The sequence below is a fragment of the Globicephala melas genome, chromosome 2, assembly GCF_963455315.2.
Source record: "Globicephala melas chromosome 2, mGloMel1.2, whole genome shotgun sequence".
Classification (NCBI taxonomy): Eukaryota; Metazoa; Chordata; class Mammalia; order Artiodactyla; family Delphinidae; genus Globicephala; species Globicephala melas.
In genome coordinates, this window is record NC_083315.2 from 145,163,138 (window position 1) to 145,186,607 (window position 23,470).

Here is a 23,470-nt window from a genome sequence, read left to right on the forward strand (position 1 = left end):
TGGGATGTCCAGGATAAGATTTTTAGATAGTAACAGATTTGCATAGGGTCTCAGAAGCCATTTTACAATGTGAGGTAGAGGGTCTTGCATGAAGTCACCCATCAGTTAGTGGCCAAACTGACTGCAGTGCAAAACTAGGGGCTCCAATGCCTGGCTTAACCCATCTTCCATCACGCCAAGCTGCCTTCTAGGATGATTTGCCCGCTTTTCTTTTCTTCTTCTCTCATCTGTCTTCTCTGACTCCTCCCTAGCCCTTCCTTTGCTTCCAACCCCCTTGTTGCTTTCCCGGCCCTTGGGTCCGCCTGGGGTGTTCCTGCAGCCGACAGCAGGTTGCTGAACTCTGTTGCAGATCCAGGCAGATCTAATGTTTGCTTTCAACCCCCTTAGTGGTCTGGGCAGTGAGGCCCCAGTAGAGGAGGAAATGAGTAGGAAGGGAAGGTGTCCATCAACTGCAGTGAGTCTGGACCTAGGAGATGTTAGAAAACAAAATTCAACCAAGTAAATTTGAAGATCTAATTGTCTTTATTCAATGATTCAGGAATCAGGGAGCATCCCATCTAGCAACTAGAAGTGTGCTCAGAGGAGTTGTACAAAATGGAAGGATTTTATAGGAAGAAGGCTGGGGCAAGGGAGCTATTATTAAAAGAAAAGAAACGATAATTTTTAGGCCTGAAGGTCTTCTTTTTTTTTTTGGTGGGAGGGAAGAGAACTGCCAAGGGTTCTATTATGCAGATTGCCTCTTCTTCCTCTGGGGAATGGAGAGGGTCCATGTGACAGATTACTATGTGATAGCACCTCATTGGTGCTGACCAGAAGATTCCAAACTGGTTGATTACATTTATGGTGAAGGTCAAAACTGCAATTAGGTTAGGTATTAAATCTAGGTTTGGTATCACGGGCTTTAGCACAAGTGATGCCATTTTGGGCCTGTGGGTTTTCTCTTTAACAGAACTCAAGGAGGAAAGAAGGCAGAACAAAGACAGGCTTATGGAAGAGGAAGCAGCAGCCATACGTTCTGTGGGGCCCAGAATGGGATGGGTGTGTGTGCATGGTGGTGGGGTCGGGCGGGACTGGGGTCGGCATGACACCCTGCTTGCTTTGTTTGAGCTACCTCAAAAATTCAACCAAAAATTCAATTCAATTCACAGCACTCTTCCAGAGAACCTGTTAGAACTAGGCTAGGTGAGAGGCCCTGAGAGGGTGTCCAAAGGGCATCAGAAAGGAGAGCCTGCCTTACCCAATCTGCAGCAGAGGCTTAAGTGTCTGGGTCCGAGCGCAGACTCTGGCACTGTTTCTCAAGTAGGAACGCCTCAACATTAATTGAGCTCCTCTGAGACAGGCACTGTTCAAGGCCCTGGGCCACAAAGTCAAAACTGTTGTCATTAAGGGGTCACAAGCCCTGTAAATACAGAGGACGTATCTCCTAGGGCCGCAGTGGGATCACTTATAGATGCTGTAGCTATAAAGTCCACAAACTAGCATATGTTGGAAAATAGCCCCAGGAGGCAAGGCTCAGGATGGGAAATAAAGTTAGGTGGTGGCGGGGTTCTAGCCCGGACTTTGCCAGTCCGCACTCTGAACTTCAGTTTTCTGAACCTTGAGATCCGTCGCGTGCTTTTAGTGTGCTGAGGAATCCCTTAGGAATGCTTTTTAAGATAGAGTCCAGAGTCCAATCGTAGCTTTTTCGAATCAGAATGATGGGACGTTGGACCCTAAATCTGCATTTTTACACCTGCACCCCTGGGACAATTTTGAGGTTGGTAGGCTTTGCAACATAGTTTGAGGAGTACCGCTTAATAGGGAGAAGTACCGCTTAGCGACAGGCCTGGCGAGGGATTCCTGAGCTAAGAAGGCAACAGGAATGAAAGCGCCTTGTCGACCGGAGAGTAAACCAATTCTTTGCAAATAATAGTAATCCAAATAATATCCGAATAATCCAAAAAGTAATACAATAATAATAGTAAAAGAACTGGAGAGTGCAGCGCAAAGGCATCTCAGTCTGAATCTGTACCACCGCCCGGTCCACTCTAGCAGCGCTGGCGTGACGGTGCCTTTAAGAACACCCCCCGCCCACCCAGTCTCGCCTACCGCGGGGCTTGCGGGCCGACCGGCGGCGCTTGCGTGCTGCCAGCCGTCGACCGGCGGGGCTTCCCAGCGGGGCGGTCGCGGCAGCGCGACGCCGGCGCTGGTTGCGTGCGCGCCTGGCCCCGCCCCTCGCCCGCCCCTTCCCCTCCCCCTCCGCGGGCCTCCCCCGCCCGCGCGGTACAGCTGGGCCGGTGACGCGCGTACTGCTGCCGTTGCCTCTGCTACGGCCGCCGCGTTCCATTCTCCTAAGCCGGCGACATCCTCGTCCCCTGCCTCCCGCCCCCTCCTCCCGCAGCGCCGGCCAGCGCCAGCCAGACAAGGGCCCACGGGGTCTCGCCTAGACCCAAGAGGGCTGCGGGCGCGCGCAGGCGGCGGAGCGGATCCCGGCGCCGCGGAAGCTGCGAGCGTCCGCCTCCCGGAGGTCGCCGCGCCGTTCCCCGGGTGAGTTGTCACCGCGGCCGGGGGGCGGCGGGGCCGGGCATTGTGTCACTGGCGCCCTCGGCCGGCTGTCAGGGGCGCAGGACCGGCGCACCGCCCGGAAGGGACGTTGGGGAGCCCGGACGGCCGCCCCGCGTCGGCTGCTCTCCGCGCTTCCTGCGCCGGCCCGGCTGTCACCACGACGCCCGGCGGCGAGCCCGGTGCCGGCTTGGGCGGAAGGGCGGCGGGGGGGAGCTGTGCCGAGGCCGGGAGGAAGACCGGCCGGCCGGCTTGCGGCCGGGAGCTTGGTGGCCGGGATCGGGGCGCTCCGCCGGGGCCTCGTCGGGCGTGCGGGGGCGCGCTCCGGCTCGGAATTCACGGTGGAGACCACATTTTGCAGGTCGCTGGGAGGTAGTCACAGGCTGGCTGTCTTTATTACTGTTAATGTTTTTTCGTCAAGCCAGCTAAAGTTGCGGGTCCTGCGCTGGGGCAGGGTTGGCTTAGCGATGGTGGACTTCCGAGGGTACCTTGGAGCCCGGGTGTGCGAGCACCGGAGCTTTCTGGAGCCCCCGCACCTCGTCTGGTCTTTAATCTCAAAAACTTTTTTTAGCATCCGGGCTGAGACGCACCGAAACCACTTCCTGTTTATGTATGTAGACTTTCTTTTTTCACTTCTGGTTTTTAGAGACAAATACTGGTGTCGGTCTGACCCTCCCACAGGGTTGTGACTGTGGGGCTGCTGAAGTGGGAAAAGTTACCTGTAAGGAGGTCAGGGGGGGGAAGTGGTTTTGGGGACCGAAAGACCCAGGAGAAAAGAGGCGTCGAGAACAAATCTCCAGCTGGTTCGAGGGAAGTTCAACAGTGAGGCCTGATGCTGCTGTTCCCATAGAATGTCCCCTGGTGGCAGGCAGCTCGCTGGGCTTTACTGCTCTTGCTAACTGGGCTTGTGTGTGCTCTGTACAGAGGTGCAGTGAAACTACCCAGTTCAATTAAACCGTAGGTATTTTACACCCTTTCTAGGTCTGCAGAGGTGACAAGAGTGTCTTTCCATCCTTTACACTGGTTAATTCACTTCTGTTATTTTCATTGCTCTGATTTAAAAAATATGTATGAATGGGGTGAATGCATACATACACCTTTTCTGTTTTGGGAATTCCACACCCAAATTGTCACCATGTAGTGAGGCTAGTAGAGACATGTACTTGGCATTGAGTTTTGAATTTTCTGGGCTTTCCATTTTTAGCTAGATGCATATTCAACCAGAAATGAAAATTTTCAGAGTTTGGGGCATGGGGAGTACATCTACCTTCCCCTCAGTAGAGGAGATATTTAATAATGAAAAAATAATAGCAATAACAGAGGAAAGTTCTTGAGGACTTAATGTGAACTGAGTTTTGTGCCAAGAACTTTACTTTTTTGATCTCATTTAATAAATAGCAAACTTTTGTGGTAGATTTTGTCATTATCCTCATTCTTTCAGATGAGAGCAAAGCCAAACAAATAACTTGCCCAAGGTCACAAAGGTATCTCATAGTAGAGCCCTCACCCTGAACTACTAGATTATACTGTTAATTTCTAGTTTGCTTACCATTTGGTAAAATTGAAACTGGAGTCTTTCTAGACTCTGTCCAAAGCACTACTTCCTCAGGCTTTCTCAGATCATGCGCATCTTTATTTCTTTCTCCAAGGTGCACATTTATGGTATGTTTGCACAACATTCGTGGGTTCATTCATTCTTGTTTTTAATTTAGTACTCACAAGTATTTGTGATACAGAATATATGCCGGGCACTGTGCTAGGTATTGGGGTTACTGCAGTGAATGGCAGTGCAGAACCCTGCCATTTCTTACAGAGTTCATGGTTTTTAAGTCAATTTATTTTGGCTTATGTTGTTAATTTTCATTGGTGGCCATTTGCTGCTTAAGGAAGTCCTGAGCAGTGCATTAAATAGAGAACAATACTGATACCAGTCCTGATAAATAGAACTTCCTGTCCACAGGGTGGTCTTTTGGGTACTGTAGTAGAAATGGCATATGAAACCAAACCTTACGTACAGCTAGACGGGGACAGGTCCCTGAGTGCTCAGGGTAGGACCTGCCTCTCTGCCCTGCAGTGCTTAAACCCGGAGAGCAAACCCATTGTCAAATGGCAGTTCAACTTATTTACTGAGGCTTGCCTTCTCAAAGCCCAGAATGTGGGCAGATAGAAAGAAGAGGAAGAAAGGTAGAATGAGGTGTTAACAGATGCAGGCTGGCAGATGAAGAGACCTCAGCACTTTGTCTGGTTTCCTGGCAGGTCTCCATTATGTGGTGACTGAACTTGTGCTCTTACATAATGGTGCATCTCCTGGCAGGGGGTTTCCTCCTTGCCGTTCCCAGGGCAGCAATTCCTCTAGCTACCCTCCCCCTCGATACACACACATATGCACCGTCCAAAGGGAATAATTTATCTGGCTTCTTAAAAGTAAGAACTTATTTCAACTTTATTGCTACTCAGCGTTGTTTTACTTCCTCTATGCTTTTACATTCTCCAGAAAAAAACTTGCCTTATGTTTTAAATCTTTCCTAGTACTCTCTTTCCGCATTCTTAGCTCTTCTGATAGCCAGGTAACTACTGGTATCTGTCTGTGGGCTCAGAGAATTACAGTATTTTTTTAAAAGTTAGTGAGCCACGTAATCTTCCTCGTTTCCGTACCAAAACAAGTGAACTGGGGAGAATGTCTTTAGCAGAGCCTCTTGCAGGCAGAGAAGGAAGGCCAGAGAGCACATGTGCTTGTCTTCCCCTCTAGTTTCCCATTTACTCAGGGACGATTCACCGAGAGGCAGCAGCAGGGATGTGATTTCTGTTTACAGGCCTGAAATGCCTACTTGGAGGCCTGAATGTCTGCAGACCCACTAGGCCCGGTTGTGTAATTGCCATGCATGAAGTGTTTTACTGAGCTCCTAAATTTGACATGCGATCTCCTAGTGAAAGCTGCCGAGCAGGATTCATTTTCCCTCTTTCATCCACCTAGACAGTAGGGAAGTCTTGTGTAGAGTGCATTCCCTCAAGCAGTAGGAGAAAGATGGGAAGGAACAAGGAGAGGAAGAAGCACAGTGCCTTTTTTTTTTTTTTTTTTTTTAACTTTGAAAGCAAATATTGCTGTGGTGCAGACTTGAGTGTTGAGGATTAGGACACCTGCTTGTATGATAATAGAGACTCTTTCCCCTGGTTTCTCCTCAAGATGGCTTCAGTCTAGGGGCCACCCACATATCCCACCGTGGTGAGGCTTCACTTAATGGGAATGGTTGTTAAAAAATTAGTATTTTTAAGTTATGTTGCCGCATTGCAGGAAACTAGAGCAATGAGAAATGATACCTGTAATGTGGTAGGGCTGTTTCCCCATTGGCGGGAATGAAGGATGCAGCTCAGGGTTGGGGCTGGGGTGTGTGTGTGTGATGAGTATTTGAAGGTGCTAACAGCTGTGGATCTGAGACTAATGACAGTTTCAGGACAGCATGGGGGTGACCGTCCTTGAGTATCAAGATGTGTTCACTCCTGCCCCGGCTAGGATTCAAGGCAGCAGCTGTTGTTCCCTTAGATGGCTGTAAGTTCCAGTGTATCCGTGTGAAACCTTTATCTGAAATAGTAGAGGTACTGCGGAAAGAGGCACCTCTTACAAGGGTTAGGTTTTAGTGGCAGAGCCTGTCAGGCACCTGTGGATGTTTCCTTTTTCTTGTGCTCACCTGTGTCTGTGATGCTGTCCTTTTTCTTTCCCTTTTAGTTCTTTGGCCTAGAAACCAGCAGGATTCCTCTATTTGCTCTCTCATCCTCTGGTTCTTACCTGAGTGTGGAAGTCTCCACTCTGTTGGTAGGCCTCTCGGTGGTGCCAAGTTGGGTCACTTCAGCTGTGAAAGGCCACCTGTGCTGCTGTCAGGACTAGGGGACAGTTGAGTCTCCGTGAGAGACTCATGGAGCAGAAAATGCAGCGACTGTGGTGAGAACTGAACGGGTTTCACAGACTCTCGTGTTGCCTGTGATGTATTCTCCCTCCCTGGCTCTTATATCTCAAAAAAGGAAAATAGCCACGCTTGAAGCATCTGAAGCCGCGTGCCAAGAATTCATGCAGTACTCCAGAGACAGGATATTATTGAAGCATTTTTCTCAAGCAGAAACAGATGTAGCTCCCTGTTACTGTCGCCAGTGTTGGTGGATCCTTAAAATTACCTGATAGCAGTGTGCCCTTAAATGTATTCTCCCCTCCCACACACACGTACCATTATTATTATTATTTTTTGGCAGAGCCCCATTGCTTGATTTGGGGACAGGTAGCCTGGGATTCCTGATGATAGTAAGAGGTTCTCAGTGGGTTTGCAGACGGCAGAGGTGGTGACTGACAATTATTTACTACTCAGAAGAGGATCTTCTGTGGTGAAAGATTAAATGACTCAGGATTCTTTCCTCCTGTAGTTGGAGATTGGACACAAAACCTCAGAGGACAGACACAAATAGGGGCTTTTCCCCAGCTTCCTCTTTCTTTCTATCATTTTTTAAGGAGGGGGAAAGTCTGATCTTTCCAAATCCAGCCTCCTGCCAGCAGTGACTTGCCTTCGCCCACAGAAGTTTAAGAACAGAGCATGAGTTGCCCTGTGTGTAGACTCTCCTTGCTGAAATTTTGGCTAGACTTGGCTTTGGTTTCTGACAAAGCCAGGAAAATGAAACTAGCTTCTGGGAATAGGAGAGGAGGAGTGTTTATCCCATTCTTCCTTCTTTGGGTTCTCAGTTGATCTCAATAAACTAAGTGGATGGAAGTTTAAAAAAGGGAACTTGAAAAAGAGAACAAAGTGGTTTTGCTTATTTTGCATTTTAAGTTGTAGTCAAGGCAAACTGAGGGAAGACTGAGGGGTTTTTTTTGTTTTGTTTTTAATCATCAATACGCTGGGACAAGATTACCGAAAGCTTGGAAAATAGAGGGGGGGAACCACTATGATTCTACCAACCTAACACAAACATCATTTCCATGTATTCTACTTTTTCTTTTAGTTGGTAGTCCTTGTAACATTCAATTTTGTATTTCGTTTTTTTTTTTTCATTTAATGTTATAGCATAAACATTTTCCTATAATAACACATAGCCTTTATAATTATTTTTAGTGGCTTTATAAAATTCCATCAAATAGATCAGCTGTGATTTAAATACCCTCTCTCATACATCTAGATTATTTCTAAGTTTTCTCAAGGAGATATTTTTTTTTGGAGGGGTGATTTTATTTTGTCATATGACATTTTTTAAAAACAGCTTTAAGACGTAATTTATATATCATAAAGGTCATCCATTTAAAGTGTACAAGCAGTGAATTTTAGTATATTTACAGAGTTGTCCAACAATCACCATAATCTTACCTAATCTAATCTTAGAACATTTTCATCACCCCCAAAAGAAACTCCATTAGTAGTCAGTCGCTATTCCTCTATAATCCTCCTAGCCCAGGGGCACCACTCATCCGCTCTATAGTTTACCTGTTTGGACATTTCGTTTGAATAGAATCATACAATATGCGGTCTTTAATGATTGGCTTCTTTAACTTAGCATGATGTTGCTGAGGTTTATCCATGTTGCAGCATATATCGCTACTTCATTCTGCTTTATTGCTGGATAATCTGTTGTTTAGATATACTACTGTATTTTGTTTATCCATTCATCAGCTGATGGTCATTTGGGTTTTTTGTGTTTTTTGGTTATTATGGATAATGCTGCCATGAACCCATGGGTTTCATGTAGACATATGTTCTCATTTCTCAGGGAGATATTTTAAAAGCTGCATCCATATTTCTACTTTGGAGTTAACGTTCTACTTGGTTATGTAGTTTGTTTGGGCAAGAACAGTATAGCGAAATCTCTTGGTCCTGTGGTGTTGAGGGTGTTGCCCTGAATTAAGAAAAGGTGCTACATACACATATACATATATATACCTATATTATATATATGTGTGTATACATATGTATATATATATACACGTGTGTGTGTATGTATATATGTGTGTGTATATATATGTGTGTGTGTGTATATATATATATATATATATATATATGTATAGTGTTTAAGAGGGTTGAACTCTCCAGTAGCATTGTTTCCAAATCTTTGGTGCGGAACTTTAAACATTAGTGAGTTGACAGATGCGTTAGTGCCTCGATTCAGTGCACATGTACTGCTGCTTTAAAAAAGGGGGGGGGCGTGGTTTCAGCATGAAGCCTCAGTTGTAAATTGCATCATTGTGTCTTTTGGAGAGAGTGTTGCCATGAATCCCACAGAGCCTTCCTTATCAATGTAATTTATAGTTCTCAGAAGTTTTCCCTTTCCTTATGAAAAATTCCACGCGAGGGTTCTGTGCACCTGCTTGGAGGCTGCTGCTAGACTGGGGAGTGGCATGCTTGCTGAATAGAGAGCCAGCCCGTGAGCAGGGGAGGGAGAGGGGCTGTGAGTGTGGTTTAAACGCAGGCCTGAGAGAGAATGTTCTTTAGAACGGCTCTTATGGGTTCTTACTGGTGGACCTTAGTTGCACCCGAGGTTTAAAATACAGATCAGGCCAGACACAAAGAGGAACAGATGGTGCTGCTGGGAGTGTCATTTCCTCTACAGATTAATCTACCCCTGGGTGGTTTTACATCATAGCAGCCTCAGTACTGAAATAGTGCAGTGCCTCCTTTCACTCTTGTTCTAATTGGAATTCCTAGCATTCGCGACCAATAGCTGGTCTTGCTTTTCCTGCTCCTAGATCCCTCCCAGAAGCTCTTGAAATTGTGCATGTGTAGGCCACCTAAGGGTCAGAGAGTCAAGATGGTTCTACCTCAGAAACACATGGGACACAGGGCACATGCCCTTTGTCCAACAAGCCAGACAAAAACTAGGAAGTTGAATCATCTTCCCCTGTACCTGTTTCAGGTTCCTTCACCTGGAGCCAAGTCCAAGGACCAGTTTTTCCAGAAAGTTCCCTCGTGTGTGTGTGTAAATGTGTATGAATGCAGCCATAACTTCCCTGCCACTGTTCACTGCCAAAAGTTTTAGATTTGGAGTGGCTCTACCTGGTAATACAAATTCTGTTCCCAAGTACTAGGAGTCTCAAAAGGCTGAGTAAGGAGACAGGACTCTTATCTGAAGATTTGAATGCTTGACTGTAGTATCCAGATGTTACCAAAACTTCTTGCACAACAAGCCGAGCATGTGACCAGAGAGAGCTCATGAAATGCTCGAGTTGGGAGGATGGGACTCCGAGGATGGTCTCATTTTACAGCCTCACTTTATAGAATAGAAAAATGGGAAATGGTTGCTCAGAGCTCATTTTCCTGAGTGATGACAGGGCCAGGGGAGAAGCCAGGGCTGCAGATTCCTAGTCTGGTACTTTTTCTATCCCAGTGTGATCAACTTCTCTTCTCTGGGTCTGTTCCAGGAAAGGGGATTGGAGCCCAGAAGGGTATGTGGTTGATATCGTTAGGAACAAACTCCTATCCCTTCTGTGATTGTGGTTTTGAGTCTAATAGTGAAATTACAAAAGGGAATGAGTCTTTAAATTCAGTTCTTAAGAAGAACTGTTCTTAAAATGGGAGTTGTGCTTAGGCTGGGCCTGCTTAACTCTTTTATCTCTGTACTGTGCTTCCTTACAATTTAGAAAACACCACCTGACTCCAGGCCAATGGGATGTGGTTCCTGAGTCATTTTCCCCTTTGGGTCTTGGTCACCCAGGTGGGACAGTGGCAGGTAGGTGCTGGTGGCAGCCTAGATGTAGTAGGACTGCCCAGTATTTGAAAACATGCTGTCTAGGACGGCTGATGGCCCCTCCCTCCTAGCAGACTGAAACCCTTCACAACTGTGGTTCTGATATCCTCAGGTTTATTTCATGTGGGTCAGCCACCCATCCAAATGCAGTGTGAACACACGTCTCTAACTGTGTCTCTAACCAGCCAGGAAGGAAATAGACTTCTTGGGTTGAGGTGTCATATATGCTAGCTTTCTCCATCCCAGAAAACCAGTGAGCAGTTTGGTGTTCAGTGGGTGTTGTTCTTTCAGTTGTCATGCTCAGAACATTTTTAGAGAATTAACAAATGGTATGTTGGCTGGTGCGCACTTTTATCAATCCTTGATTCTCATCCACTCCCAGGTAGACACTCTGCCATGGGAAGGCCATCTACCGCCTCGTTTCAGTGCTGTGGGAATTTTGCTTGTTACACAGCAGGATGGCAAGAAAAACAGTCTCTGGGTTGCATAAGATTTCATTGGTCCATCTTATTTTCCCCTTTACATGCACCTTCAAGTTCTCATAATTTGTGAGCTGAAAATCTGGTTGGGCTGTGATGGCAGGCTGGTGGGAGGTGGCTAGAGGGTTGCTGCAGAAACCAAGAGGAAGGAAGGAAGTCAAGTCATTTGTGTGGCCGGTATTCAGTGAATGCCCGTGGTGGTTAAGTGCTAGGTATGCAGTTGTGAACAAGAACAAAATGCACACAGCACTTGCCCTCATGAAGTTAACAGTCTGGGGGAATACCCACGCTTTATTTAGTCTGACAGTAGCGTTGGAGGAATCTGTTGTGTAAAGCAGACTTTCAGCTTGGCTGCTCTGAAGGAGTGGCTCTGGCTTTTTCAGGGACATTTGTGCTCCAAACCAGCAACCACCCTGGAAGGGAGGAGGACTTGAAAAAGACCCTTGAAGAATTCCTCCTGGCCTCTCTAGCAAGAGAGCAATTGCCTTTCTCTGTAGAGCAAGCTCGGTCTAGGAGTTTGGTGTGAGGATTCCGTTTTTCCAGCTTTACTTAACTAACCAGTTTTTAATGTGGGAATGTTTTCTGACCCTGACGTGGTTTTTTTTTTGTTTTTTTGTTTTTTTTTTTTTAGTTTAGAGAGAAAAGCGGGTGTGAATTCAACAGTGCGAAACTGGGAGAAGGGAAATAGGTAGGATCAGTGGTGTGAATTCCTTAGGGAATCTTTTTTTTTCTCCATTTCCTTCAAGCCTCAATTTTAGATATGTTAATTTGTGTCTCTTCCTGATATATCTGGTTTATAACTTGCTGGAGGCAGTAAAGGACCTAGAACACTACTGGCACAAATAAGGGTCCCAATAAAAGCACATCCCCGTATGTTTTACCTCTGTGGGTAAGCCATCTCCGTGTAGGCTCAGGTTCTAGGCTGAGACTGGAAGTTCCCTGAGGTCAGTGACTGTCTTGTCCACTTCTTTATACTCAGCTGGTTGAGAAGGATTGACCAGGTATAGAGGATTAAAGTAAAAAGGGTGAGAGGGCAAGGTGACCTTGAGTCCATAAGCCTTGATGACAAGGAATGTAAGAGTGGTATTATTGATGAAATTCCGAAAAAGAAACATTTGGAGGGAGGCTTGGTTTGAGTGAAAACCAAATAGAAACAAGGTGATAAAAAGCTGTTAACATTTACCAAGTTTACTCTGACTGGTGGCAGGAAAAGAAGACAGCTCGGGAACCATGGAGGTGGGAGGAGGAGAAGCAAAGAGAGGGTATTGGCTGTTGTCCAAAATGTTTTAGCAAGGCCAGTCAAAAACAATCTATAGGAACCCTTAGGAATTTTGATCCGAGACCAGAGAGTCACCCCTTCTAATTTTCAAGTGCAGGTCTTTGTTTCTGGAAAACTCTGTCATTCTTTTAAAAGCCTCAGGAGGCATCAGTCATACCCTAAAGCAAATTTACATGTGTGCGTCTACTGGTTTGGCCTTTTTTACATATATATATGTTATCCACTGTGAATCTGGTTGCAGGCAAGGAAGTAGTTAACACAGGATGGCTTGTTTCTGTTTGTTCTCCAGAACTGAGCTCTTCTGGGGGCGGTTCTTTTGCTCCTGGAATTACAGAATATAATTGTGTGGGTCATCTCATTTGAAGGTCTGTGAATGCTTTTGAAAAATCACATCTTTGAAAGAAGGGCTGCTCTCTGCAAACGCTGATGGTTTTTCTTGGGATGTGTGTGTGAGTGACAGTGAATGAACAGATTCCAGAGCCTTTGGTGTTGGTACAACTTTCTGTGGATGGTAACAAGTAGATGTTTGTTAAGCAGTGCATCTGAACTCATTTATTAATTGAACAAGTATTGGATGCTCTTTCCCATATAATCATCTCCCCACAGGGATTCTTTGCAGCACAGTATAAGCAAGGTTTTGAATTGTTCTCCAGTGTTTTGGTTAATCTTTTCCCCTCATAGATGTCAAACCCCTTGAGGAGGGAAGGGGTGGTTTAAGTTTCCTCTTCATTTACTTATGTAGGTGGGGCATTCATATTAATAGCAATAAAGATATATTTATTTTACAAAGTGCTTTCACATAAGAAATCAGATAATTACTGTGAGGAAGGTTTCAGTCCCGTTTTACAAATGGGAAAGCCAAGGCCTTTGGTAACCAGTGGACATTTAGCATCCACTGTGCTTGTAAATAGGGATGCTGAGTCAGCCAGGGCTGAGGCTGAATCAAACACTGGTATGCTGCTGGGGAATAGGAAAGCTCTTGGAATTGCAGACTTGATAAATTTTAACTTCTGTGTGGAAAGCAATGTAACAACCCCTTTCCTCGTCCCTACCCCCATCTCAGCATAGGTACTCTAAAGGTCGGTATGTTTTTGTGTACTGATGGGACAGAGATGTGAAAGTGTGTGTAATTAGAAAGGGCAAATTTCATCTCCTAACTAAGGAAAAAGCATTGCCATATAGTCTGAGAAGGTTTTTACTTTTATTTTTTGGAGGAGCAGGGAGGCCACGGGGCAAAGCCCTGGTATCTAGAATCCTGTGCAGTTTTCAGGTTATTAGAGGTCCATTTGGGGGTGAGCCAGAGCGGAAATTCTAAGTTCCTTGGGTCTCAGGGCCCTGTGATGGGGGTTTTGAGGGCTCTGCAGTCTGTATCAGCATTGCTGCAGTCTTGTTCTGTTTTTCTGCAGGTGTGTTCTGACTCTAGGCACCAACTGTGGGTCCGGGCCTTCCTGAGATGCCCCCCGCAGCTGTTTCCAAAGGTGGACTGTCTTCGCTTCAGTACTCCTAAGAGCTCCCTGAAGACTGTCCTTTTTTGCTGACAGGGGGATCCAAGGTCTCCTGTAGGCCTGGCTTGACCTCCTCTTCCCCATTGTCCTGGCTTTACTTTCAGAGGCAGAAGATGAGCCTGCCTGGGCAGTGAGGAGGTTGGAGGTGAAGGTCCTGCCTCATCCAGGACAGCTTAGATTTGAAAAACATAAAGCAGTGCCAATGTTCCTGGGGCAGGGTGTGCTCGGACAGCCTGTCTGCTTTTTCCATTTGGTTGGGAAAGTGGAGAAGTGAGACTGGCTGTGGGCCAGGCAGAGCTTCCCCCTTTCCTATGGTGAATGAAAATGGACGATTGTTTCGAGGAGTGGGTACTGAGTGGGAGGCAGTGGAGGAGAGCGGCCTTGGGATCAGTCTCGCCCTGCTTCCCGTCTCAGCTCAGCCACTTCCCAGCTGTATGGCCTTGAGCAAATTTAACCTCTCAGATGCTCAGTTTTATCACTTGTAAAATGGAGGTGATAATGTTACCACTACCTGTCTGTAGAGGGGTGGCTACCAGAATATTAACGATTACCTGGGGTGGGAATTCTGGGGTGATAAAGGGTAACAGGAAACTATAGCTTCTTAAACTTTCTTTTTGTTTCATTTGAATTTTCACTATTGGCATGTATAACTTAAATAATTAAAATTATGTTGAAAAGTAACCCCTCATGGGATTGTTATGAAAACCAAATAAAATGGGATAGTTAAAACACTAGGTTCAGTGTCTGTCAAGTAAAAGATACTCACGGCAGTTTATTTGGGGAAGAAGTGGTATTAATTAGTATTTGACCCTTGCTTTTTGTAGTGTTAGATTTTCTGCCTGGCTTGTGTACTTCGGATAAGTTTCTTTGTTAAGCCCCAGTTCTTAAACTGAAAATGGGGGTTAATATCAGTATCTACTACATAGGGGGGTTTGGAGGAGACATGGAAAGCAGCTAGCCTGGTACCTGGCCCATAGTAAGTGCTCAGTAAATATTATCTGTTACTGGCTATTACCGTCTCAGTTACCCTGGAAGTGAGGTGGGAGTGACGCCCACTTTAAAGTTACAGAATGTGAGGCACAGAGTAGTTTAGGACAAGTGTCCTGTCTTAAGGCCAAGGGCTGAGTTAGCAGCAGAAATGGTGATGCTGGTGTGGCCTGTTGGCCCAAGTAGCAAACCAGGGAGGTCTCACCGATGGGCAGACACGAAGCACTGGCCAGGTGCCGGATGTGAAACATGCTGCTGGTCTGGACAGCGGAGATTATTGAGGGTCAGTTTGTCCGAGAAGGGGAGAGGCCAGTTTAGGGCCACATCCTTCCTCTACTTTCTAAGGCAGATGGACCGCATCCAGATTGACAAAAGGGAGGAGATTGTTTCCTCTTGCTTTTCTTTCACATCCTCCTGGCTTGTCAGGTGGTGGACTCCTGACCACTGCCTTTGTTGTGGGTTCAGTTTTCTCAGCTCCTCCAGTCTGGCCTTCTCTGTTAACTGCCCTGCTGCTGGAGTCCACGCCGACAGCCTCCCAGCCCTCCTCCTTCTGTCCTGGAAGGCCAGCACAAGGACGCTCAGCTTCTCTGGGGTAGGCCTGTTTCCACACCACTTTGGTACTGCTGGTGGCTTCCTACCTACTCCTCAGCTAGCTGCCTGTCTGTGCGGCTGAATGGGTGAGTTGAAGCCACACTTGGTGGGAAATCAGTCTTGAGCTTCTCTGTGGGCTCCTGTTCTGTGTATACACATTTTGAGAGGAAAAAAACGCTGAGTGATTTCTGCCCAGCATTGTTTTCAGAGAGTGAGAGATTCTCATCCCCAAACCCAGTTGTGAGGCCAGAGCTGATTATGCCCCAGTTTCTCACCTTCGGTTTGTACTGCATGCTTCTCACCCTTGCCTTCTCAGTTCTCTCTTTACCACATTTGCCTTGCTCCATCTTCACAAGGGTCATGAAACACCAAAAATTGGTGAACAATACGGGCAATACAGTGTTTAAAGCTTTACCACCCCAGGTTTGCTTAGTGGACTAGAAGAAGGAGTGTGCCTATTTGAATATTTATTTATTTGGCTGCATCGGGTCTTAGTTGTGGCACGCAGGATCTTTGTTGTGGCATGTGAGATCTTTTGTTGCAGCGTGTGGGCTTCTCTCTAGTTGTGGTGCACAGACTCCAGAGTGCGCAGGCTCAGTAGTTGCAGCACGCGGGCTCTCTAGTTGTGGCGTGTGGGCTCCAGAGTGCATGGGCTCAGTAGTTGCAGCAGGCGGGCTTAGTTGCCCCACGGCATGTAGGATCTTAGTTCCCTGACCAGGGATCGAATCCGCGTCCCCTGCGTTGGAAGACGGATTGTTAACCACTGGACCACCAGGGAAGTCCCAGGGGTGTGCATATTTGTACAGGCTCTTGCACATGATAGTTTTTATCCTGTTTTCGTGTGTTTCAAATACACCTTTTTCCATTTGTGTTTAGTGGTGGCTGGTGAACCCTGTAGTCCATTTTTCTTTGGGGTATATCCTTGCTGTAGGTGTTGGGTTCACATTTTATGCTTAATTCCCCGTCAGGATCTGAAGAATAGGCCTGCTGTTGAGGCATCACAAACCAAGTCATTGCACCTTGAGACAAGTCTGCTCTGACTCCCAGGCTGCTTTCTTTCCCTTATCTATGGTGGCCTGAAGACCTCCATGAAGTGCATCAAAGTGTTTCCTGTTGGCTTGGCAAAAGGAGGTACTTGGAGGAGCTTAAAGACCTCGTGGAGGGGACCCTCTTACTCTTAGCTAATTGAAAAATAGGACTCTTCAGTGGAGAAGCTGCCCTCCCACCTGGTTTATGAAAGCCCCTCTGAAACACAAGTTGTTCCTGCTGTTTGTCATGTTTCTGTAGTATTTATCGGGTTTTGAAGAGACTTGCTTAAATTAATTCTGGATATAAGGGTGATGCTTGGAAGTTTTGGAGGAGGTACTTACAGAAGAGTCAAGCTCCGGGCTTATTTCAAGTCTAATCATGAACTAGCAGTAGCAGCCTTCGGGCCCCAGGGAGGGAGGGGTGGCACACTGCCTTGGAGCTGTCGTGGAGGATGCCACCTTTTGGGAACCAAACTGTAGGCAGTTCCTGGCCTGTGCGAAGTTGTGCCTGGGGCTTATCAGAAATGAACCAGATGGTGTTTCTAGCAAAACTGGCAGATGTTCTTGCTGTCAGAAGTGATTTAAAAATTTTACATGTAAATGTGGAATTATGGGAATTTTCCTTTTGGGGTTTTTAGTTGCATGTGGAAATGCTACCCTTACCTTACAGAGGCCTTTATTTATCTCCTGCTTCTGCCACAAGTGACTCTCAACTCCGTGTCCTCCCATCCCCTCTGGTTACTTTTCTCATTAAATGGGTCATTTGTGGTGGGGAGATAGAAGGTGACCAGTCCTCTCTTTAGTGTAATTTGAAGGTTGCTGATGGGACCATGTGCCCAGAATGTGCCTGCTACACAGATAACATTGGGGACTAAAATGTTCCTCATTTGAGTCACTCCTTTGAGTTGAGACCTTTGGATGTAGCAGGTGTGATACCTGGAAAGAGTGACTGTATCAGGGTCACAGAGCCCAGGAAAGAAGGAAGAAAAATCCCGTGGGACAAGGAGCGGGACAAGGCAGGAAGTATTGAGTGCACGCTCTGTGCCAGGTCCTGTGCTAGGTGTTGTACCTAGGAGGGCCTGTCTCCACTTCATGGATCAGAAAACCAAGCTCTGAAAAGTTAAGTACTGTAAGTAACTGTGTGCAGCCCGAACCAAGGTTGGGAGGATTCCGAAGCCTGTGTTGTTTTCATGGCAGATAAAATACATGTGCATTAGGAAGTTGTTGGCGTGGAGGATGAGGTGGTGAGGGAGGCAGAAAACAAATGCCTGGAGAGCAGAGGACAGGGTCAGGTGGGGAGCTGCTGGGGGGCCGCTGGGGAGTGAGTGGTGCTGGGTGCAGGATGCGGAAAGGGGAGGTTGCTTAGCAAAGTGATCTGAAGTGGAAAAAGAGAAGAAGAAAAAGGGTTACGGTATCACCCTGAGGGGGTGCACCATCGGGTGATGGCAGCTCTTCCCTGAAGGAAGTGCCGCGGAGTTTGTTTGGGGTCTGGAGGGCCAGGTAGACTCTGTCTTTAGGCCGGTGGCAGTCGGGCCCCACAGTAAGCCTTTTAATCCCTGGTGTTTATAGACTGGCCTGTACTCTACTCAAAAGCAACTCCCATCTCAGTTAGTGAAGGCAGCATTATTCGCCTTTGAAACACCGCATTTATGGATCCCCGTTTGGCCCGGCAGGAGGGGCTGGGTAACGCCGTGTTATATTTTCCTGATTCCCTGCTGCCTCCGAGGTTGTGCAGGGACAGTTCTGCTATTTCCCTCTAAGTGACCTCTGGCTGCTCCCTCTCCTGCAGCTGCTCCTTTTCCTCTCGGGGATGAGGTGGGAGTCAGGACTAGGAAATTAGCCCTCTTGTCTCTGTGTTCAGGGTAGCCAGGGATTCCCTAGAACAGGGACTCTGATTTGTTCCCCCGCTCCCTGCCTTAAGGCTGGGGTTGCTCTGTTTATAGCACGGCTAGCCCTTGCTGTAAACCTTCAGTGCAGTTCAGCCTTGATTTACTGACGCCTGCTGGCATGTGTGTGGGGAGTGGTATCCAAAGATGATGGAGATGGGTCTCTGACCCAGTGACTGGGACTAATGAGCAAACAGCTCATGAGGAGCAGGCCAGGCCAGTTCCTTTTCCTTATAGCAGGAAGCATCCATAAACTTTAAGTCCTGTCTCACTTAAACGGTTATTGTGAGGGCTGATTGTAGTAATAATGCATTGAGACTGCTTCAAAAATATAAAACTCTAGATTCATGCAAAACTTTCTTAGCACTGCAAGGTGGAGTCATAATAAAAGAGAACACGTATTGAGTGCTTTCTGTGTGCCAGGCATTGTTCCAAGTGATTTATATATATGAGTTTGTTTAATCTTCGCAGCAACTTCAGAGTAGGTTGCTTATATTGTACCCATTTTACAGTTGTGAGAATTGATGCCAAAAGAGGATAAAAAACACTTTCTAGGATGGCACAGCTGGTATGTAGCAGTAGAAGCAGACAATCTGAAGTCTTGGCTGGACTGTGTGGCCTCTGTGAAGACCCTGCGGAAATCAGAGAATAGAGGGGGTCCCACCTCAAGGGGAGGCAGCAGCCAGGACTTACCCTCAGAGACCAGAAAGGATCAGAGAAAGATCACTGGTGCCCAAGAAAGCACTAGCATTTCTGTACAACTTAATCAAATTACCAAAACCGTTTCCGAACTTGGAGCCATCTTTCTTGGATAGTAATGCAATTGACATAGAGATAATTTAAGCCAAAGAGGAAGGACAGAATCGGTGAGCTCACACATGTGGGTGGACACTTACTAACTCTGACTAAAACACAGAGAGGCAAAACCTTAAAGCGAGAGTGCATCTTTATTCAATTTACAAATGAGTGCAAAGACCTAGGCAACAAGCTTTGTGTTGGGACTTCGAAAAATCACACATTAAAAAAAAAAATAACTCTTCCCCACTCAGCCTTTTGGTGTTGAAGTTTCTATTAAGGATATCTGAATTTGGTCATTAATATGCAATGTTAACTGCTTCTTTGGCTGTTCTTTTTCAGAGGAATCAATCTCATTTTGGGGGGCAGCTTCTAGCCAGGTTATTTCAGATGTGGAAGATTAGGGGCACATGGCTTCCTCAGATGATGCAGGTCTGTAAAGAGAGCTTTGGGAATTGAAGTCTCTGAATTCCTGCTTCCCTCCACTCCATTCTGTCAACAGCTTTCTTCACATGCGGTGCCTATGACTGAAAGTGATTATCTGTCTCATTAGCGGTTCGGGGGAATTAGCCATCAACATCTAATGACCTAGTTCTCAAATCCTGCAGTGGCTTCAGAAGTTTGCTAGAGGGGCTTCCCTGGTGGTGCAGCGGTTTAAGAATCCACCTGCTAATGCAGGGGACACGGGTTCACGCCCTGGTCCGGAGAGATTCCCACGTGCCGCAGAGCAACTAAGCCCATGTGCCACAACTACTGAGCCTGTGCTCTAGAGCCCGTGAGCCACAACTGCTGAAGCCCATGTGCCACAACTACTGAAGCCTGTGCGCCTAGAGCCCGTGCTCTGCAACAAGGGAAGCCATCACAATGAGAAGCCTGCGCACCACAACGAAGAGTAGCCCCCGCTCACCACAGGTAGAGAAAGCCCACGCGTAGCAACGAAGACCCAACGCAGCCAAAAAAATAAATAAATCAATTAAAAAAAAAAGTTTCCTAGAATACCCCAAAGCAGTGTTTCTCAATGTGTGCTTTAGAATCACCGGATCCACCCTATACCTGAGGACTCCTTCCCTTGTTGGGGCCCTGGAGTTGGTCTGCATGTTAAAAGACTTCCCTCTGCTTAGGTTCTGAAGTAGAGCTGGGAAGCCAAGTCCAAGCCCACTCAAGAGGGTGTAGAGCTGCAAGCAGCAGTATGAACAATCTTCAAAGCTTCCTGTTTTCTTTTTATAGTGAATGGAAGTTTTGCCTCTTATTCCATAGTATATCCAAGATAATTCTAATACTTAAAATGAATTACATTATCTAACATGGAATTGATTTGAACCTCTAGCAAGATTATATGCTTTGGGGTCAGCCTGCTTAGTTTGTAACCTTGCTGTCTCTGTGACTTTGGACAAGTTATTTAACCACTGTCCAGAAATGGAGATAGTAGTAGTACCTACCTTTTAAGGTTCTTGTGAAGATTAAATCAGATATTAGATGGAAAATGCTTAGATTCCTGTGCAGTGATTAGACAGTCAGGCTCCAGGTAATAATAACAATGTTGTTATTATTGTTGTTATTTTTATTATCCTGAGGTTTCATGTTACTGGGAGTATGACCACCCCAGTTACAGAGTAGAGTCCTGCAGGGTAACAAAACATCCCTCTCCCACTGACACAGCCAAGCCACCGGCTTATGAAAGGCCTTTTGCCAACCATAGGAAGCCTAAACCAAGCACTGGGAAAAAGCTTTGTGATAACATATCCTCAGCATCCCAGTTTTAGTCCTCCGAGCCCCTGTGTGAAGGGTGTGGGTGACTGTTCTCAGGCAGTCAGGATATGTCACAGGTGGGAGGGAAGCACTTGTTTAGAAAATGTCAGAGAATCCACCAAGTTGTTTTAACCAATAACTGTTCTTCATTCAGTCTGCACTCTTTTTTTCCTCTTCTTCTTGTTTAATGGTTAGGAAAGAGGGCTAAGTTGCACTTTCCCTTTGTAATGATACACATGTCAAATTCACTTCCGCCATCAACTTACTTGTTTTCAAAACATTTAAGAAACCACAAGTTCTACTTGTTTCTTGAAGAAAGGGTAGGAAAAACAGGTCACTTGCAATCATGGAGGGAGAAACTCAGCCGTGACTTTTCCTTCCACAGGTCACCACCGTTCTCCTGTTATTGTGCTGCTTTGGTCTAGGATGATCAGGGATGGCGGTAGCTGGCAGGGTGTCAGGGTTCTGAGGAGGGGCCACCTTTTTGGGAGCCAGGCTGGCCTTCCTGTGGCTCAGAGCCTTGCACTGGGCAGCTCTACTTCGGGATGAGCGCTTGGCCAGTCCTCAAGCGTCGTCTCCCCTGGAGAGCAGTTATTGTGGAAGGCCAGCTGCTTGTTTCCGTTGATTCTGTGTCCGAGTGTTTGGGGCCTGCTTCGCGCTGATTCTGCCGTCCTGATCGTGTGCTCATTTTTCACGTAGCCAGGTGGGGTGGGATCTTGGGCCTCTTTTCTCTGTAGGAACTGGTCCTGGCTCTCAAGGTTGATACTTTTCCATCTCTTGCCTCTGCCTTGCTAAATGTTGCTGGGGAGGCTCTGCCTGGGAGGAAAACTCACTGGGTAAGGAGAACACTGCCTCAAGGCTTTTAAAATGTAACGCTTCCTCCCCCTTTTCTCCTCTTCACAGAATACGAGCTGCCAGTAAAACTTTAGGGCAGGACTATTGAGATGTATTTATTACTGTTGTGATGGACAACGGAATTGTCAACTCCTCATCGATCTCCTTTACCCCCTTGCAGATGGGAATTACAGGAAATCACAACTAGCATAAAGAACTGTGTGTGGATGGGAAGGATGGAGTGTGTAACCCTCATTCCCAGAAATGGGCAGAATGGTGGAGCCGACTGACCTTAGCATTAGGCGGTCAGTGGGCCAAAGCATGGGCTGAAGGTATGTCACCATCTGGGAACTGAAATCCGAGTCGTCCTGCTCTCTGACTTTGTGTCATCGTGACTCCCCTCTTACGAGCGCCTCCTGTCTAGTCAGTAACCAGCTCCTGCCATTTCTTTCTTCTGTGGGTTTCTGTCACCACCACTCTGGCCCAGACCTTATCATCTGTCTGGCCTCCCAGGCTACTTTAGTCTCTCTTGCCAGGTTCATGTCCGGTTAACATTGTTCTTATCTCAAGTGAGACTAGGTAAGAGAATGCAGCCCTATGTGTGTGGGCGGTCACATTACCATCCCTTCCCATGGTGGCGGTGCTCCTTGAGGGCGAGGACTGAGTATTCTGGTGCCTCTCACATAGTAGGCCTTTAGTAAATGCCCGTTGAATTGGATTAGGTCATGTTTCCTGCTCGAGAACATTCATTGGCTCCCCGCTACCTACTGATCCAAAGCTGAATTTCTCTGCCTGTTTTTCATAGCTGTACAATCCGGCCTTATTTTAAGTATTCGGTTGAATACTTAATACTTTGTGGAATAACCAGAGTCTGCTATGTGATAGATACCAGGAAAACCGTAAGAATTGTCCCTTGCCCTGAACGATCTCAGATGGATTTTTTTTTTCTGTTCTTCCCTGATTCTTGACTTCTTTCCCCACCTCTACCTTCCTAATTTATCATGCGTACTTAAGCCTTCCAGCCCCAGAAATTCTCTCTTTCTATCTCCATACTTACTCAGCACTCAGGGCTTTCAGGTCAGATCTCCCTTCCTTCCTTTTTACGGCCCTCTTTAATTATCTTGGTTCAGATCCATTTCTGTATCTTTTTTTCTTTCCATTATTCTGTCCATAACTCTCAAGTCGTTGCTGTTCTTCCTTATTTTCTAAAATTCATACCTCACGATTTAGTGGTTGTGTTTTTTTTTGGCCGCACCGCGCAGCATGTGGGATGATCTTAGTTCCCAGACCAGGGATCGAACCCATGCCCCCTACAGTGCAAGTGTGGAGTCTTAACCACTGGGCCACCAGGAAAGTCCCGACTCAGTGTTTTATTGCACCCACATGGACTACTGAAGTAGATACTCTTCCTTATTGTGTGCCTTGACTGTTTGCTGTCAGGGTAGGCAGCTTCTCCAGCTCCACTGAAAGTTCCTGGTGGGCCGGGCCTGTGCTTTTTGTACATTTTGCAAGCTTTATATAGAGGACCGTCAGGAAACGATGATTCACATAGTGGACAAAGGTGAAAGGTGATCTGACAGTGCTTGGGAGTGGGGTGCCTAGCAGGATTTTGGATGGCCTGGAGCAGAGCATGGGCTGGAGGCTGGAAGACCATCAAGGAATTTTAGGGCTCTGGAAACCCAAGACCTGAGAGCAAATGGAAATGTCAGAAAGAGTCAGGCTTGTCCCCCAGGAGCTGGTCTCACTCTGAGATTCTCCTGAAAACCCAGTTCACATGGAAATTTTGTTCATCCTAGAAGTTGGCCAGTGTTTCTTGGGGAATTGTAGTGAGGCCAGATGCACGTGTGACGCATCCTCTCAGAAGTAGGATGTGAAAGGTACGTGGCCACAGGGAAGCTTGTAGCTTCAGGGAACAGACCATTAGGGGCAATGGTGATTTATTTGTATTAATGGCATTTGTATTGATTCCTCTGGGAAGTTGAGGGATTTAAATATATTCCGTAAATATGTTTTTTTCTTTGCTTTGTCACTGATGGGGCTTATGGCTTATGTTGCATTTTTCCTTCTAATAATAGACTTTTGC

At 46.5% G+C, this 23,470-nt stretch overlaps 1 protein-coding gene across 3 annotated transcripts in view; it reads left to right on the top strand.

The window, feature by feature from the left end:
- The first annotated feature begins 2,244 nt into the window (after positions 1 to 2,244).
- The window catches only part of SUSD6 (sushi domain containing 6), a 97,215-nt gene continuing 75,989 nt past the window's right edge, over positions 2,245 to 23,470 (top strand). The window contains exon 1 of one of the 3 annotated variants that reach the window (XM_030855356.3): positions 2,245 to 2,526. The gene's annotated coding sequence lies outside the window, so the exon portion shown is untranslated. Of the gene's footprint in view, positions 2,527 to 3,041; positions 3,152 to 19,697; positions 19,717 to 23,470 lie in introns of those variants that run through there. The other 2 variants (XM_060294949.2, XM_060294950.2) reach the window with 2 other exon arrangements.